Source organism: Cygnus olor, chromosome 12 (assembly GCF_009769625.2).
Source record: "Cygnus olor isolate bCygOlo1 chromosome 12, bCygOlo1.pri.v2, whole genome shotgun sequence".
In the NCBI taxonomy this organism is placed as follows: Eukaryota; Metazoa; Chordata; class Aves; order Anseriformes; family Anatidae; genus Cygnus; species Cygnus olor.
In genome coordinates this window covers 3147204-3165099 of record NC_049180.1, presented here as the reverse complement: position 1 = coordinate 3165099, position 17896 = coordinate 3147204, and the positions used below count along the sequence as shown (strand labels likewise).

At 41.8% G+C, this 17896-nt stretch overlaps 1 long non-coding RNA gene across 1 annotated transcript in view; it reads left to right on the top strand.

Annotated features, from left to right (window-relative positions):
* LOC121076868 overlaps positions 1-13109 on the top strand; it is a 32650-nt gene extending 19541 nt beyond the window's left edge. Inside the window, exons 2-3 of the long non-coding RNA XR_005823768.1 lie at positions 11687-11736; positions 13091-13109. This is a non-coding gene — a long non-coding RNA (uncharacterized LOC121076868). The remainder of the gene's footprint in view (positions 1-11686; positions 11737-13090) is intronic.
* The last annotated feature ends 4787 nt before the right edge of the window (positions 13110-17896 follow it).

Genomic DNA, 17896 nt, shown 5'->3' with positions numbered 1-17896 from the left:
AAGCTTGCTGAAATGAATGGGTACAGCTGCTTGCTCTTGCTTGCTATTTATGAGGGGCATCGGGAGCTCAGTCAAATAAAACCCTGTGATTCAAGCAGCAAGTTTGGAGTAAACACTACATGTTTTATGAGCTGAACTCAAAAAATACAGATTGAACTGAGGCAATTACTTCTCGTGCTTTGAAATGCCCCACCAGTTCTTTTTCTGGCTGCTGCTGACGCACTTTGCAGACCAAGTTTCCTTCTCTTTGAAGGCTTCAGAGCAGTGACAGATGCTGGCCATCTTCACCCCACAAACCAGGCTCCACTCTGAACTGCTGGGGCAGGTCCTTGACCAGCAAAATTGTTTGTATTAATTACCATCAGGTATGTGAATTTCAGATATGAAACCCTAAGAAGGATTATGAACAGTGCCTACGGGATATGCAAATACAGCTAAATAACTGCTAGGGCCTGAGCTGGATGGCCTTCACTATGTGGAGGTATTTTCTGGCTCCCAAAATTGTTCTCCTGACTTCAGAGGGATCACTTGTAGCACAGAGACTTGCTCCACCTGACCATGGATGTGAATGTGCTGCAGACACTTGTGCTGAGCTAAAACATGAGAAGTTAGAAATAAATGTCTGGCATCTCAGTAAAACTGAATTGAAAATTTCAGTTCTTTTTCCAGTTCTTAAGTAATGTGGGTCTCCACTGGCTTTAAAATTCAGTTTAAAAGGATTACTATTATCTGCCTTATTTAGAGTCTATGCTCCAGCCTTGCTGAGCAAGAGAGCTGGGAGGCAAGGCCATTTAGAGAAGTTCAAATAACTAAACTGGCCGTGACCTGAACTAAAACTAATAGTTTGTGTTTGTGATGGCTACGAGAACGGCATCTGGCTTACATTTAAATAGAAGGCTATTCAATAAAGCCACTGCTTCTCGAAACTGCACAGAAGCAAAGATTAATTATTGCAGCTAATGACGTTTCAGCCATTCTTGCGCCCAAGGGAGAAAGGCAACCCCCTACCCCCAAAACCAATAACAACAACAACAACAAAATCTTGCAGAAAGCTGAACAAGGGAGAAACATCAAGCAATATTGTTGTTCCTGATGTTCTGCCCAGGCATCCTAAACATGGAATTAAATATAATCTTTACCAGCAAACTCTTTCTGCTTGTTATCCTCCCAAAGGAGAACCAAGAGTTTCAAATGGGCTTTTAATAGCAACACTCTGAGAATCCAGCCTCTATGTCTTGCAGCGTCTTAGGGAGATCATGTTTCACATTTCACTCATTCCTCAGTGCGTTGGCACAGCCTAACACTGGCTTCAGACATTTGGTATTTGAAACAGAAAATCTTGGTGTTTCATTCCTTGACTCACTTCTCCCTGTGTTTCTCCAGCATCATATAATATTGACAGCCCCTGCCTGTAAAGAAAGGCCAGGTTCTCTCGTTTATTCAGCTGCAGGCTTTAAAAATGTAGAATAGGGGTTTTGTTCATAGGAGAGAGCAACTGCCAGTGAACTTTTTCGTTCTTTACATGAAAGTAGGATAGTACAATAAACAATGGTAAGAGAAGTTGGACCCTAGGTATGCATGTATGTATGTAATATTTAGCTGACCAGATTTTAGTGCCCCAGTTTCAGGGTACAAATCTGTTCCCATTTGTGTGAGTGACTTATATACTTTAAAAATCTCAGAACTTGCCCCTTTATATGTCAAAATCTACAGTAAAATATCTGGCCTGATGCATGGCTCATGTTTTGTTGAATCACATACTGAAGCATGCCAAGGGACCACAGTTGTGTCTTCAGAGATTTCAGGAGCAAGAGAATGCCCACATTTGGGGAAAAGAGATGAGAGAGAGGAGATACAGAAACAAGTCATCACATCAAATGGAAAAATTTCAATGACAATGGCTATTTGGAGATTTCAGCTCAATGTCCATCCTTACTTAAGGGATATTTTTCCCAGGACCAGGAACTACTGAGATTTTCTAGGTTTTCCTCCACATAGATCAGTTATGTACAGGCCTGTCTCCACTTCTCCTCAAACCAATGCTCTTTCTCTGGGGCAAACATGCTGCAAGTTTACATAGGAGAGGCATATTAGGCAAATATCTGCTTCCCCTTTTTTTTTAACATATTTCTTGAAGCACTGCTTCATCATTAAGAAACTGACTCCTACTCCATAATGGTGATGGGAAAAAAAATTAATCACCCTGTTTCTCTGTGGATATAAAACTGAAATCAATGAAGACCTATTGCTTTCCTCCATGCAATGGCCAGTCCTATCTTCTCCAATTCCTCTGTTTAATCTCCCCGTCCCAGCTGTTCCCACCACCTCCAAACCCTGGCAGAGCCAGAATTGGATGACCGAGTCACCCGAAGAGGCCACCTGTTTTGGACAGACCTCGGTAACCCCTGCTGTTCAATAGACATGACTTTGATGGGCATATGAGCAGGCTGAACCAGTGTGTTCTTGCAGCTGTGCTCCCATGGCTGGGGAAGACATCCCCTATCAAAAGGACGGTTTAGGGGAAGGAGGAAAAGTCTATATGGAGGAAAGAAGAAATGATGCAGTGTTGCAGTGAGCCATCACGAGATGCCAGCATTGAGGCAGCAAGAACAGGAAATAAATCAAGTGCTTGGCCTTGAGAGGCACTTCAGTGAGTTGCTACAACAACGCCGAAGGGTCGGATTTGTGTAATGTCCTCCTCAAGGCAGGGAGAGCAGGGAGCATGCTGACTTCATCTCACAGGCGTCGTTATGCATGATTAATGCTGTTTGCCTCTGCTTCTGATCTTCCTCTGGGGAATTTTCATACTCCTTTTGGCCATAAGCAGAAAAGGGATGTGAAAGGGAAAGCAAATTTTGGATCATTACTGGGTCTGTTGTGAAGAACTTACAGCGAAGCTGTACTTCAGTGTGAGCTGCTTGCTTGTTAGAGTGTAATAGCTCTGGAGCTGTCATCGGGTGTAGTATTGTGTAAATATATATTCAGGCACTTCTTTTGGAAGTGGATATGTGACCCAATACGTTTTATTTAGCTCCTTCTGGTGACTGCAGGAATGCATCATTTTTGGCATATCCATGAGTAATCAGAGTAGATTCGGCCCTGTAGAAGTAAGGGCCTGTGAGGGACTTAGAGATGTTACCTGCCTCATCTGGAGGCTGGGATTTTGCCAGAGAAGGAGGTGAAATTCTGACCCACTGCATAAAATAGAGGCTTGATGTCTTTGGAGAGGGCTGGGTTTTGTGTGTGTTTTGTTTTGTTTTGTTTTTTCCTTAAGATATGCTCATTGTATTATTTGCCCTTAACAAAATAACGGGATGCTGCATCCTCAAAAACAATCTCTGCACTCCATGTTAGTATGGAGAGTCCTGAATTTGCTTTAAATGGGTCTTCAAAAAGTAAAAGATCTCATGGAGCTCCACAGTGCTGCTCTGCAGCTTCTTTATGGGGCCAGACACTGAGATGTTCCCCTGAGGCCCCGGAGAGCCCCAGGTGCCAGAGGTGCCAGGAGGTATGCACTGCCTTGCCCATCTACCCTGTGCTTGGAGGAACAGTTTTGAAAGCCACACATCCATCTGCAAACGAATAATGAAGGTCTGAAACGTCCAACTCAGCACTGAATTTATAGCATAACAGGAAGGTGGTGGATTTTTTTCAGGAGATTTCTTTCAATTAAAAATGCCTTTTCCCCAATAATTTCCAATGATACTTTCCCATTCCATTTGTGAATTTTATGTCATAAAACATTATAGCCAAAATATGACACTTTGAAGCTGCATAAAATGTCCAAGTTTGAAGACAATTTTTTTTTTTAAATAGGAAGTTTTGACAGAAAAAAAAATGTTTTCAATGAAGTAAAAAAATACTTTGAGCTGAAAATGTTCTTAAAATACAAAAATTAATTTTCTATTAAAATAATTATAATTATATCTGTTAATAAATATATTCATTTTACATGTTTATATTTATCCAAATCTTGTTTAAAATTCATTAAGGAAAACATCAGAACCAGTTTTAAATTTCAGATCACTCCTTTTCCCTTCTTTTATTAAAATATGGGTTAACTTCTAATTCTCCTTTTTTGATATGAAAAAATTGAGTTTTTAACGGGTCCCAACTAATTGACTAATTTTTTGGAAAAAAAAAAAAAATCCACAAGCTTTTACAGAGCTGCATCCAAAAAAATCTGCCCTGGTGCACTTCCTTTCTTCAGTCTGATAACATGAAATTAAAATGAAATCAAACCGATAAGCACATCCAAAAGCTAGGGACCGGCGGCAGGGTTCGATAGCTTGCTCTCTGGAGGTCTCTGTCTCAGATATGGATCAGATTTCCTCCTGTTTACATGTAAGAAGGTTGTGAAGATCTGCAATTTCAAGATACATCTGGTTCTCGCATCAAATTAAACAGCAACTAAAGCCTGAGCACTAGGGCAGATTTTAAAATGTAGGAATGAATGTGTGTTTATACAGTATTTGCATTAATGCTTCCTACGGTTTATTTTGAAAGTGAAGAAAGAACATTGCATGGTAGGCAACTTAACCCAAACAATATCGGTTTAAAGTTAGGGGCATGCTCCTTGGAATATTTTCCTAGTGTTTTGAAGTGTCCACTTGAAGAGGGAACGGGGGGGGAGGAAGAAAAGGATTGTTCTGTCTTCTGCTCTGTGTTTGGCCTGGCTCAGTAGGGCTATTGCTGTTGCTCATCTGGTATGGATTAGGCCTTCTCTCTCACACTCTGTCAACTTGGGTGTTCTGCATGCAGGCTGTTTCTGCAGGGGTCTTGGTTTTGCTTTTTTTAACGGCAGGAAGTGCCCCACTCAGACCACATGTGAAATTGTGTGGGAACAGTGGGGGGGGGATGAAAGAGCCCCATCAAACGTACCAAAAGTGTGGGTGGAGAGACAGGGAGCGTAAGCAGAGAGATACCAGCTGAGTAATTTAACCTCCTGGGCTGGCCGGGCTGGGGACACAGGGGAAGTTAGCTGCCCTAAAAGTGTCTGTTCCTTGGGACATCCATTTCTAATATTTTATAATATCAGGGGCTGTTAGATGTTTGAGGGATTACAGCTGCCGCTTAATTTGTTCTAAATTTCCTGCTAGCCCCACCAGACGTGTACAGGAAATAGGCAGTAAATGTTTAATAGGTAATACCTAACTGGACAATTAACAGGTGCTGTCACACTGAAAAGCCAAACCTGCATACTCATGCACACTTTGATGCCGCCAGCAGCAGTGAGCGAGCGGCATCCCAGTGCCATGGTACCCAGCTCCGAGAAGCCTGAGGTCCCTCTCGAAAATTCATCCCTGTTCCCATGTCCCTTGGAGCCAAGGAGATTTTGTTTCTTTTTAAGTCATTTGCAGCAGTGGATTTTGCTCTTTGCATGAATAAATGCCATCACAGAAACTAGTCCATCCTGTGGTGACGGATGGTGGAAAGCTTTCTTGAATCCAAATAACGCACAAACCCCACTCTCATTATTCACACCATGGAAAAGAGAAGTCCAACACTCATCATGTGATAGGAAAGTGACTGTTTTTTCCAGGTCAGAATAAATGTCTGTCTGTCCTGCCACCCCAGCTCTACCAAGGACCAGCAAATGCTTGAAAAAAATATTGCAATGGGCAGGATATATTAAATGATCTTTCCCTTCTGGACTTTCTCAGCTTTTGGCAGTTGGCAGGTATGGGGTTTCCTGCTCCAGAGGCTGTATCTGGACTTTAATAGTCACCAATGGATGGTTTTTCCCAGTTTCAAATTATTTTTTTTTTTCCTGATCTCCATAAAATCCTGTGGCAATGAGTTCTACAAGTTAATAGCCTGTTGTGTGAAAAGTACTTAAGCTTGTTTTAAAGCTCAGTATTAAATGTGACTTTAAGTCTATGCTGTATTTTTTTCTCAGTAGAAGACAATTTTAAATATATATGTGTATTTAATATTTACATTAGAATATATAATTTATCAAATATATTTTAAAATATATTATTGTAAAATTATAAATATATTGTATATATTTATATAAATTTATTTATAAATAAAAATTATATATAAATTTATAAATTTATATAAATTTATTTTATAATAAATTTATTTATAAACATTTATTTATATAAATATATTTTATATAAATTATAAATATATTATTATAAAATTATAAATATATATTTTATATTTATAAAATATATTGCATTCTGCAATTACTTTGTTGTTATAGCAGTTATCCTTTGCAATTTTTCATTTATCTCCAGGTAAAATATTAACAAATAATCCTTTTCAACTTCCAACCTTCTTTAATAGTTATAAGCTTGCAATTAAACTCTGATTGTTCGGAATAATTGTATTTCCAATGAAGGTGGAATTAGGCTAATTGAACTGCTATTATTACCTACAGAGCAGTATTGGTTTAATATGTTTGGCCAACATAAAGCAAACCTCTCCTTTGGAATTTACTTTTATTAAGTTCAAGTCCAATTGAGTTCAAAAGATCCTTCTGTAAAACTTAGCTGTCCCCTAATAGTGCATGACTAATGTCTTACACTTGGCTTTCCTATAAATTGCTCTCTTTACTGAGCAATTTCTGTGTCAATACTCAGACATCCTTATCAGCACTTGATGTTCATGTAAACCAACTCTTGTTAATGACTACATGGACGGAGTGTGGGGGGGAAGTAACATTACACAGACCTCAAGACTCCTGCTCCATCCGAACTTTGAAGTCCAGCTGTTAATAGCAGCGTTGACTACTTACATAAAAATGTGTAGTAAATTGAACTGACGTTGTCTGATTTCAAGTGATTGGTTTAAACCATCGCAAATGGCTCAAGCTTCCATGCTTTTTTCATCTCTCCAGCCCAGTGCCATCACTCAGGATGATTAACGTTGTTTTGCACTATGAAAGCTATTGTCCTAAGCTGAAAAAAGTAAATGTTTTTAAAGTTGGGAGCAAGAAAAATTTCAAACAAGTTCCCTTTTGCATGAAAAAAGGGATCCCCAGCTGCTGTTTATTATCTCTCTGTTTATATCACACATGTGCAAGTGGAGGACAAAGTAGTTCAATAAATTACTTTTCTGCTATCAGTTTGGCCATTACAGACTGGAAGGAACAAAAGCATTTAATGGCTCATCGAATGTCTTTCAATGTTCCTACACTCATTTTTAACTCTCTCAAAGTGTTTGATCTGATTTCATCTGTTTTGCTACTTCATTTAAGGACAAGAACTTTTTTCACGTTGCATGTAGTGAAATAAAAGTGAATTAGATTATTTCTACTGTTAAAGTGGTTCATATACATAGGCACAGACTCACATATTGTACTGGGCTATCTGGTATTAAGGGTGTGAATCCTTGCCCTGGAAGAGCCTGTGGCTTCCACAAGATTTGGTAAAGTTATTAATCCCTTATTTAATAATTAATTAATTGATTATTCAATAATTTACCTAATGCCTCCATTTCTGGGTTTCTTGTATTGAAGTACACCTCCATGGGAAAATAAAATAAAACAAAATATATATAGAAATAGCATGAAAATGGACTTTTCTCTATAATAACAACTAACAGCACCTGCATGACTGTGCAAACACAGTCACATGCACTTGGCCATCTTACCAGCCTTGAGAGTGTTTGGAAACCACTTACATTTTTTCATGGTTTAAGTCCATGTTGGGATGCCACTGTTGCTGCTTTTCTTTTAGGCAGGCTGCCTGCAGCAGGGCACGGGGATTTCCCTGGTGGCAGGGGACAGTCTGTCTGTCCACTCCTCCTGAGCCCTGGCCATCCCATCCCTCCCACACCTCATCTTCATCCCTGGCTTTCCTGCCAAGTCAACTCTTTGAGGATCTTTTTCTAATACAAGTCTACACAATGATCTACCTCTATAAAGGAGTAAAACCTAAACAGCTGTAATCGCTAGCCTCTTCCCCCAGCTCCCACACTTTTCAGTGGAGCTATTACCAAATTAATTGTGTACCTGCCTACAAGCAGGAACCACACACGTTCTTCAGCAAAACAACTGGCAAAAAAAGTATCAGTGAGATGGTCTGAGTTCAAGAGACACTTCTGAGCTTTTGTTTTGCCCTGGATTTCAGAGCTCTCTGTGCAGAAAAGCTCCTGGAGAGCTGCACAAATAAAGGTTTGGATGGAAACTTCTCAAACCAGCATCGCCACCAAGATGCTCCACAGCCTGGTCTGAGCCAGGTCAAGGTACTATAGCAGCCCCATCTTCTCCCCCAGTTGTCTCTGCAGATACCTTCCCAGCAGACAGCCACATACTGAGCTGCAACAACTTGAGGTAGAGCACAGGGGCTCTGCACTTGGGGCTTCAAAGCCCCATATCTCCTTGGTTTTGTACGGTGAGATGGGCAGGCCCTGTGATCTGCCTTCCTATCACATCCCAGCAGCCTATCCTGACTCACACCAGCTCCTGTGGTGACTCCTGAGCCCCTGCAGCACATAGCAATGACACTTTTCTTTTTTTTTCTTTTTTTTCTTTTTTTTTCCCACCTCCCTCAGCTTTCCCATGGGACATTTTCCCTCTCAGGTTTTTACCAGACATTTGTGCTTTTGTCAGGTGGGTGAAGTCATCCCCCTTTGCACCTGAGACATGTATTACAAACCAGTTAATCATGTGCATGTTGTCATGTCCTATTGCTCACAGTTAAGAGATCAGGAGAGAAGAACTGATGTCTCAGCTCAGCACAGAGCAAAGGGAAGCAATGCTTTCTGCCCTTCCCAGCTACTCACCTCCCCACTGTGCCCATCAAATACTGAAGCTGTTTCGATATGGTCCAAGCTGCTGTCAAGCAGCCCTAATTCTTATCACACAGCAAGCTCATCCAGACAGCAGGTGTAATATTAACATTAACAATCCACTTCCCCTGCACTTGCTGGCAATTCAGCAAACAGTTGGAAAGCCCTCTTGATGGTCTTTCAGAAATAGAGGATACCATGTCTGGGACATATTTATAAATACACTTTAAAGCTAAACCAAAAAAATGCCCTGTAGGAAGTCAAACTTGCAATATCATTCCAGATCATTGCTCAGATTAGTGAGAATGCATACTACTTGTAAACACTTGTTCAGTGCTGCTGGGAGTGTTTCGTGAATATGCATATATGTGTGTCCTCTCAGCCAGTATCTGATGAAGATGCTCAGTCTTACTTCAGCTCAGCCACCCCATCTGATGCACCGCTTTTGTATCACAATGAGAGGCCATGAGATCCACATCACAAGAACATTGTTGTGTCCTAGCAGCCATGCCTGAAGTCCTACACAAAGGAAGATTGTTATGTCCATACAAGATGAAAACAATTTGAATGTCCATGTAAACGCTGGGAAAAAGTGCTTCAAATGGAGTTCTTATTTTGAAAATTATAATCTGTCTTTTTTTTTTTTTTATTGTTAGATGACATCATCAACAGCAGGAAAAATGTCAAATGCTTGAGTATCCTTCTATCTCCTGATACCATGTTAATCTTCTGACTGTATAAAAATGGGAGAAAAGCCACAGTCTGGGGCCCACCTCAACAACATCATCTCAGAGTAATGCTGTCATGAAAGGATATCCAGTCCCTGTCATTCTGATACAGGCAGAGGAGAAAGAGCTGGAGAGGGGCAAAAGCCAACAAGAGCTCTCTGTAGGTTGATGTAGGTTTTCAAAGGAGAAAGAGCGGTTAACCTTTATGTCATTCTAAAATACTTCAATACCTTTCTCTGGCATGTGTTTGGGCTCAAGTAGATGCCAAGTAGACAATGAAGAAGGCAATTATCTTTGTAGCATCAGGAATGGAAGCAATAAGGAGCAGGAATTTCCCACAGACAGCTTGTTCTGGTGCAATTTTCCAGCCCAGGTTTCTTAACTTAAGAAATGTGAATATTTATAAGCCTCAGGAACCAAATGAACTCTGGGAGGATCCTCTGACTGAAACCCAGCATTTTTTAGATTTGCCGGTGACCGCGTTATACTGAAGCTGCCCCATGTCTGAAGTTACACAGTAGTTGTAGTCAGTGAAATAAAGACACTGACTTTCTTGATTCGTTCTTGGCTAAGAGCAATCTCTTGTACATTCCTACCTTTCACCCCTTCTTCATTAAGTGGAAAATCCAAAGTTTCCTTTAATCAGGTTTGAGCTTGGACTGATGTGATGTTTACTGACTGAGACAGTGGTTTTCAAACGACGTCAGGAACATCTGGCCTCGTGGCTTGGCAGGGAGCCCAGCAAATTGCCAATCCAAAGGCCCAAGTTCACAAGCAGCTTTGGGGCTTTCATTCTGTAACAAGAAAGCCCTGAGGGCAGTGGAGGTGGTACCACTCCTCCCTGTTTAATCATGCTGCTTTACTACCTATGTGTTCCACTGCTGATCCCTGTGTACTGTCAGAGCCCTCTGATTAAGTTCCTGCAGGCATCTGGCAAGGCCATGCCACACTGGCCTTGTCTCTACCTTCCTGTTGTGTCCCAGCACTGCCACCATATCCCACTCCTATGCGTGGTGGGAGCTGTGGGGCAGACGGGATAAAAGGAAAGCTGTTCCTGCTCCGAGCAGTGGCAGCACACAACACATCCCTGTGTATGTCCCAGCAATTCCAACCCTACAATGCTTCCCATATTTCCATCTGTCTTTACTGACTCCCTAAGGCACCCGGGAAGTCTGTGCCATGCAAAGGGTTGAACCCAGGTCTCCAGCATCCCAGTGGAGCAGCCTGACCAGGAGACCAAGCTGACATTGTGTCAGCAAGGACCGCCTGGAAAGCACAGCAGCAGCAGATGGTCTGCATACGGAAAGCATTTGCATCTAGTGCAGTTTACAGCTACAGACACTTTTTAAAAGTTAATTCTCTAATGTTTTACTTGTCTGAGTTGCTTCTACTCCAACAAGTACATCCATTGACTCCAGCAAATGGATAAGTAAGACTTCAGATGCAACCAAAGATTGGATCTCACTGTGAGGGATCTTAAATACTATGACCTGGGCCCATCTGGTTCAGATTGCATTCTCTGTAATGGGTTGTTGGCTGGAGCATGAAAGTTTAACTCATCCTACACTGCTGAAATATGCACTATAGTTAAACAAAAAGCAGGCGGTCTCTGTTTGCATTTGGGATGTATATCATTGCAACATACCTCATGTAAGGAAATAACGGTGCTTGTTTACATGCAAGTGAAAATCTCTGAAGGTAGAGGATTATGTGGCTTTCACTGCATGGAAAATGGACATGGAGAGGCTCACGGTCAAATTAAAAGTGTGTTTGTTAAAAAACAAAACAAAACATGGTCCTTTAGGGATTAGCACCAGTTGTCTTGAAACGGTTAGTGAGGTGAGAGAGAAAAGCAGCCAAGGGAAAAACAAGCCTACAAAAGTAAGTGACCGATTGCTTAGAGAACGAAGCGTCTCTGTCCTGACCTCCCATGAGCTCTGAACTCTGCCAGCACTGTCCAGCCTCCTTCCCTCAGACATTCAAAGCTTATGGAGAAAAAGTCATGTTTGTTCCACGAAATATTTACTTTAGAGAAGGGAAGGTCTTTTGTATATTGTCACTGACCTTGGAGGAAGGGGGGGGAGAATTGTAATCAGGTTTCATGATCACAATTTTCACAGCTGCACATAATAATTTGATTCGGGTATTTGATTCATGCATTGAAGTTGAAAACTTGTCTAGAGCTAACAAAGGCTCTGCTTTCCCACAGATTGCAGAAAGAAACCTTCCGCCTGCCTATCAGCAGCTATTGACCCAGGCATGGACCGTGAGTGGAAACCCTTTGTCCTGAGCACTAAAAGAAAGGGAAAAGGAATAGAAAAGTCAAATGAAAATGCCTATGTCTAGCACTCTTTTGTGTCTGATGATTTTTTTTTCTTCCAAAAGCTAGCAAATGAAAAGGAAGAGCTAATAGGAGCTTGGCTCCTTCTCCTCTTCCTGAGACAGAGTGGGGTCTACAGAATTTCCTGCTCCTGTGCAGCTATCTTAGAGAGGCTTAAAAACACAGCCAAGTCCAAGAAAAATCAAAGGGCGATCTCTGAAAAGGGATACAGAATTTCCAGATCCTAGGGTGGGAGCTGCATTGATGTGGCAAATTACATGGCAGTGGAAAAAGGAAGCAGGTTCAGTGTAAGATTTCATGTGGATGCCCTTTAGTGCCTCAACAATGTAATGGGGAGAAGGGGTGGGGGTGCCTGGATGTGGGAGAGGAAAGATCCAGACTCCTTATTTCCTCTGTAACAAAACACAATCACTTACTTCTTCAAATGCTGCCTTACTCAGCAATAACATGTTAGTACATTACAGAGCATGGTTGGAAGCTTTGTTCCTTCAGTGTTGAAGCCACAGAGACATTAACATGTCGGCCTGCTCTGACTCTGGGATCTCCTACTGAAGTCATGCTGTCAAGGCACTGTGGGTCAAAATAAGGCAGTGCAGATCAGGAAAATTTGGATTCCCAAAAAGACCACAGCTGCCCATCCTTGATGAAAAATTCATCCCATTTATCTATTTATGTATATGTATTTACCTTATTTACACACTTGAATTAGGTATGATCAACTGGGCAGCTGCAATTGCACAGGGTGAGCTTTCGAAAGTAGACTACACTGGAAGTGGAAATCCACCCTTTCTGCAACCAGCTCTTACTAACACCTTATCAGGTGATCTGATTCACATCAATCAGAAAAAAATAATAATTAAAAAAAAAAAAAAGAGCAGAAAGGAATGAAGTAGAAACAAGATGTACAATTGCAGAAACATCCTGAAGACTTCAGTGTGCTTGGATGGAGGTTGTCACAGCAGAACAGAGACAAAAGGTGTTGAAGAAGGTGTTCACTCACCAAAACCACAAGCAACACCAAATCCTGTCTACCAAGTCACCTACCATTAGCTCTAGTGGTATAATACCAGAAATATGTTTGGCTTTTTTTAGTCTTCCCTTTCAGAAGCAGGCCTGAAATAGCATCCTCTTATTTTTAAAGGAATCTTATGAAAATGCTACAAAACTGGGAGTAGGTGGAGGGCAGAGAGTTTAGGTGTTTGGCAGAGATGTACAGAAAAGCCCATGACCTCTGAGCAGACAGTTTGCCATTTGTGTCATTGTCTTTCTGTGTTTTAAGCATCAAGGATAATCTGGAATGCACTCCTGCTTTGGAGACAGATGGCAGCGAGGAAGTAGGTTGGAAGAAAGGAATAATAAATATCTGAAGGTGAGTAAATGTCTTGGCTTTAGGCAGCTGCGCCTGTGGTTTTTCTCAGGGTGCACAAATGTCCCCACATTTACTGTGCTGAACACTTCTAGTAACTTTTTTATTATGTGTTTCCTGTACTGTCTGGTGGAGGGTCAGAGATGTTAAGAGCTGGGGGAAATCTGAATTTGAGAGCACTGCATGATCGGGGTGTGATAAAACAGATTGATGGGCCCATTTGCTGCAGGCAAGGCAGGGTTAGCTAGGCAGAGCAGAAAGGGTTATGGAAGGTTTCTCTGCTATCCAGACTGGTTTGTGTTTTTTTTCCAATTTTTGGACCACTAAAAAGTCAGTTTAACTTCTTCACCATGCTGCTGTATGTATATCTATCAGTAGCTGAACAGCTGCAGGAAATCAATATTCATAATCTAGTTGAGATGCCCTCTTGCACCCTTCATCCTGGGAACTTGGTGAACATCACAAACACTGATTCACCAACAGATAGGGGACAGACTTTTTCTTTTGTGAGTTATCTGGTGGCAGAAGACTGATGGTTGGACACGGATGTGGCAGCAACTGTGTGCTATAATGTACTCTTGGGAAGGTCTAAATGATGGCTTGTGCTAACAGCACTACAGAGCCATCCATCAAATGAAAATAGCTGGAACATGACAGCCAGCTTCCCAGCCCCATCCATTCTCTGTCAGGAGGGAGAAGCCTAGTGGAGAAGTCATCCATCCACTGTCTGAAGAGCATTATATACTGTGAGAATGTGGGGACACTTATCTGTTCTTTGTTTCTTTATGGTGTAAAGTTTGCATCACAAACTGAACTGCCACCATAGGTGGAAGAAGGGTAATTCCACAAAGCAGTGCTATGCAACTGTTTAGAACTGAAAAATGGAGAAAAAATCTCAGAGCCAAAGTACACTTCATGCAGTTGACATAGGAGGCTGAAATGAGATAGGCAGTTTGTAATTACTTACATTGGAATTTGGCCAGGACATCGAGGTTAACATCACAACTTCACAAGGACTTCAGAAGCAGCTGAGGATCTCTCTGAGTTGAGAAGACGTGCAGGGAACTTCCCTGAAACCTCCTGGCTTGGGCCATCACATGCAATACATGCAACCTCTCGCCCGGGCCAAGGCCAGGGAGGAACAAAATGGGTAGGAGCAAGACCTGATAAGTCTTCATTGACATGCCAGAATGAAATAAACAAATAGCAAGGCTGTTGCTCTTCAGCCCAGGGCTGTTGGTCTTCTGCCACAGAGTTGTCATTCTTCTCGACAGTGTGCATCTGTTTGGGTAGTCCACCTTCTAAGACGAGAAAGCATGAGGGTAAAGAGTAAAAAAGGCAGACACAGCTGCAGCCCATGAGCATTCCACACCACAGCAAACACAACGGAGAATTTAAAGAAACTCTACACAGCCAAGAGATAACCAAATTTTTCTTTAAAGAAAACGTTGGTTTCAATAAACGTAAGGGACATCTCTGGGCTCGTGCCATCTGTAACACATGAGAGAAGCACAAGCTACTGGGTTTCTCTCCACCAATGCAAACACATTTTATGGCAGCTCTTAATTTGACCCTAACCAGACACAGAGGCAATAATTTTTGAGTGTTTCTCTGCAGAAAGACCACACCTCAAGTTTTTCTTGGAACTCAGCTACATTAAGAACAATCTTGTTCCTTAGGGGCTGGGCTGTTTTTTTTGTTTGTTTTGTTTTGTTTTGTTTTGTTTTTTTATATACTAAGAACTCAGGTGTTTGAACCATGAACTAAGATGCCAACGCTTCACCTTGTTGCTTTAATTTAAATAGGCTGCAGCTTCACAAGAGAAACACATGAAATGCTGAAAAAAATGCAAAGACGGCGTATTGACTGCGACGTGAGAGCAAAGACATTTCTTCTATCCATTCAACCTCATGAAGAGGGTGAGAGAAAAGGACGCTTTGGCAAAAGACATTTTGCATACGTTAATAGATGCATAGATGAGCTCTGTACCAGTCAAAATAGGAAATACCACCCATTAAATGTTGGAGGGAGTGAAAAGCTTTGTGAAACTGTGCCGTGGAGTGCTAAGTAGAATGGAAAAACCATCATTCCTAGAGCTAGTCTTTAGAGATTTCTGGGAAAATTGGCTTACCCACTAATTTTTGCTCAAGTCTTGATGTGACTGGTCTTAACCCTGGCAAGTACTCTAATCTACTCACTTAATCTGGCTGCAAAACAATGCCGTGCTGCAAAGAGCTGAGATGCTGTTTAGGTAATTTAGCTTCACTTTTTCTTTCCCCTGTTGCAAGCTGAGCCAGCCCTTTTTGTTCACTTAAATGGCTTCTTCTTCAAAGGGGTTGTGGAAAAGTCTTATTTCTTCCCCCAAGTGACAGATTTTTAAGTAATCGCAAAGATATCTTGTCCAACAGAATTACCCTCCACAAATCTGACCCTGACAGAGCTGAGGTAAAGTGTGATTTTTAACCTCAAGCACTAAAACATGTCAGGAAGGTTGTAGTTGTGGTGGAAAGACCTTGAGGTGGCTAAAATTTATGGAGAAGAGACGTTAAAAGTTTTAAATTCCAGATGTTTGAAGCTCCAGTCATTTGGTGAACAATCGTTGAATTTTGGACCATTTCTCAAGCACTGATTTCAGCCTCAGAAATCTATGCAGAATATGATCCAGCTATTTAATTGTCTGTTTTTAATTTATGCAAATAGTTTATTCATACCCTGGGACATTAAACATTTACTGTTTCTTAGAATGACTGAAGAAGACATATCACATTTTCAAAGGGGCATCCATGTATTGTTACCACAGAATCCCATATAAGATGCTACTCAGCTTTTTTAGTTTATTGAGCAAACCTGTAGGATGATGTATTGCAGAGCTATTAGAAAATGTATGCCACAGTTCGAGTCACTTTAACCTCATCGCTTGATTTAGGCTAAGTATGAGGGATAAAGACTGCCATTGAGACTGTATTTGATTTCTGCCTCAATTCTTGCCTCAAATTCTTACTGAAAGTCAAGCTCCCTTGAGTGTTTGTATTATGAGGGTCTGTAACAGCAGAGGCATGTGTTGTAAAGTCAAATTATTCACCTCCCACCCTGAACTGTGGGAAAAGGAAACCAGGGAATCTAATAAGACGGGAACAGTTTAGATGTAGATGGGATATAATAATAGACTAAAAAGGGAAAAAGAGGCTTAGACAGATAAAGAAAAAAATAATTTCAGGAATTATATTTGTCATTTTTAACCTTGGTAGCAGAGACACCATTCTGCTGGGACTTGGTCCCAAAACAGAGACCTGCTGCTGTATCTCATGGAAGCAAACTCCGGGGCAGCAAAGGCAGCCAGAATTTTTCTTCTTGACTACCGTTGGCTGTCTCTGTTGCAGCAAAGCAGTTTGCTTCCAGGTGATGCTTTGTCACAACTGGTTGATCAGAGCAAGATGAGGCAGCAGTCGCTCAAGTACAGCCGGGTCTGGCTTTGTTTGCCCCACTGCAATGAGTGAGGCGAGGGTTTGCAGAGGAAGCAGCAATGGCAGAAAGCTTTGGGGTGAAAGGAGACAGGCCAAATCAAAAAGTGCCCACTCCTTAGCATCCTCAGCCTGTTTGGGAAAGACAAATTAGAGGCAGGAAAATAAGCTGCATGGGAGGAGGAGCATTGTGCAACAGATGACTTAATAACAGGTTGCACTGATGGACACCTCTGGACTGTTTCCCTCCTTGCGCCTGCAGAAGGATGCTTGGATCCTTGTCAGGGAAGCTAAAAGATGGTTCCCAGTTGGAACATGCAAATAATCCATTGGCCCTAGGCCTCCAGGACCAGGCCCTGGCCCTGGCACAGCCTCAACCTCCTTGCTCCCAGGGGCCCCCTCAGCAAAAAAAAACAAAGGGGTACAAGGCAAAGGGTCAGAAAGGCTTCAAAACAGACATGGATTTGGTTTTAAATTTAATCCCTTTGTAGTTTAACTTCCATCCATATCTCTGTGTGGCCAAGCAGCTCCATTTGCCTCTGAGCAGCCAGTGGGACTGCCTGGCATCGGCAGTGGACACCTGAACGTCACATGTGGAAGAGCATGGATATCTGCCCTGAAGGTCCTCAGTAAGATAATTTTACCTGACCCAAAAGCTAGGCCCAAGGAATATTGCTCTGTGGGCAACGTTCCCTCTCATGAGGGAAGCTGCTCATCACAATGTGGGTTTTCCCAGTAATTAATTTCTACAAGGCATAAGAGAAGCTGTCATTAGTAAGCATCCTGACACTTTAATAAATAAAGCTTCCTAAAATAACCTGCAAGTATTTTACGACACATACCATCTTTCCTGTGTGCTGGGTGTGATGTAAAGCACCAACCATGACCTGACATAATTCCTCCAGAGAGCTCTTGTTGAAGGCCTTCAGACTTTTTACGTCCTATTGCTTTAGTGTAACAGCTGGGACTCCTCTGTCCCCACTTTCCCCACTACCAGCAAATCCCAGGTCATTTTGTCCCCTTTCCCTTCCCAGCCTCCTCAACAGCTCTCAGTAAAGGTTACAGCCTTCCTGCCAGGGCTGGAGAGAAACAAATTAGTGGGGAAAAGGAAATGTTAATAGCAGATGGGTGCTCCTGGGGCTGCTGGTGTTCCCTTGCTTGGGATATGTTCACACCACAAGCCCCCAGAGCAAGAATGTCTGCTCTTAGCCCTCATGAACACAAATACCAAATAAAGACTGTAAATTTAGGGAATGGG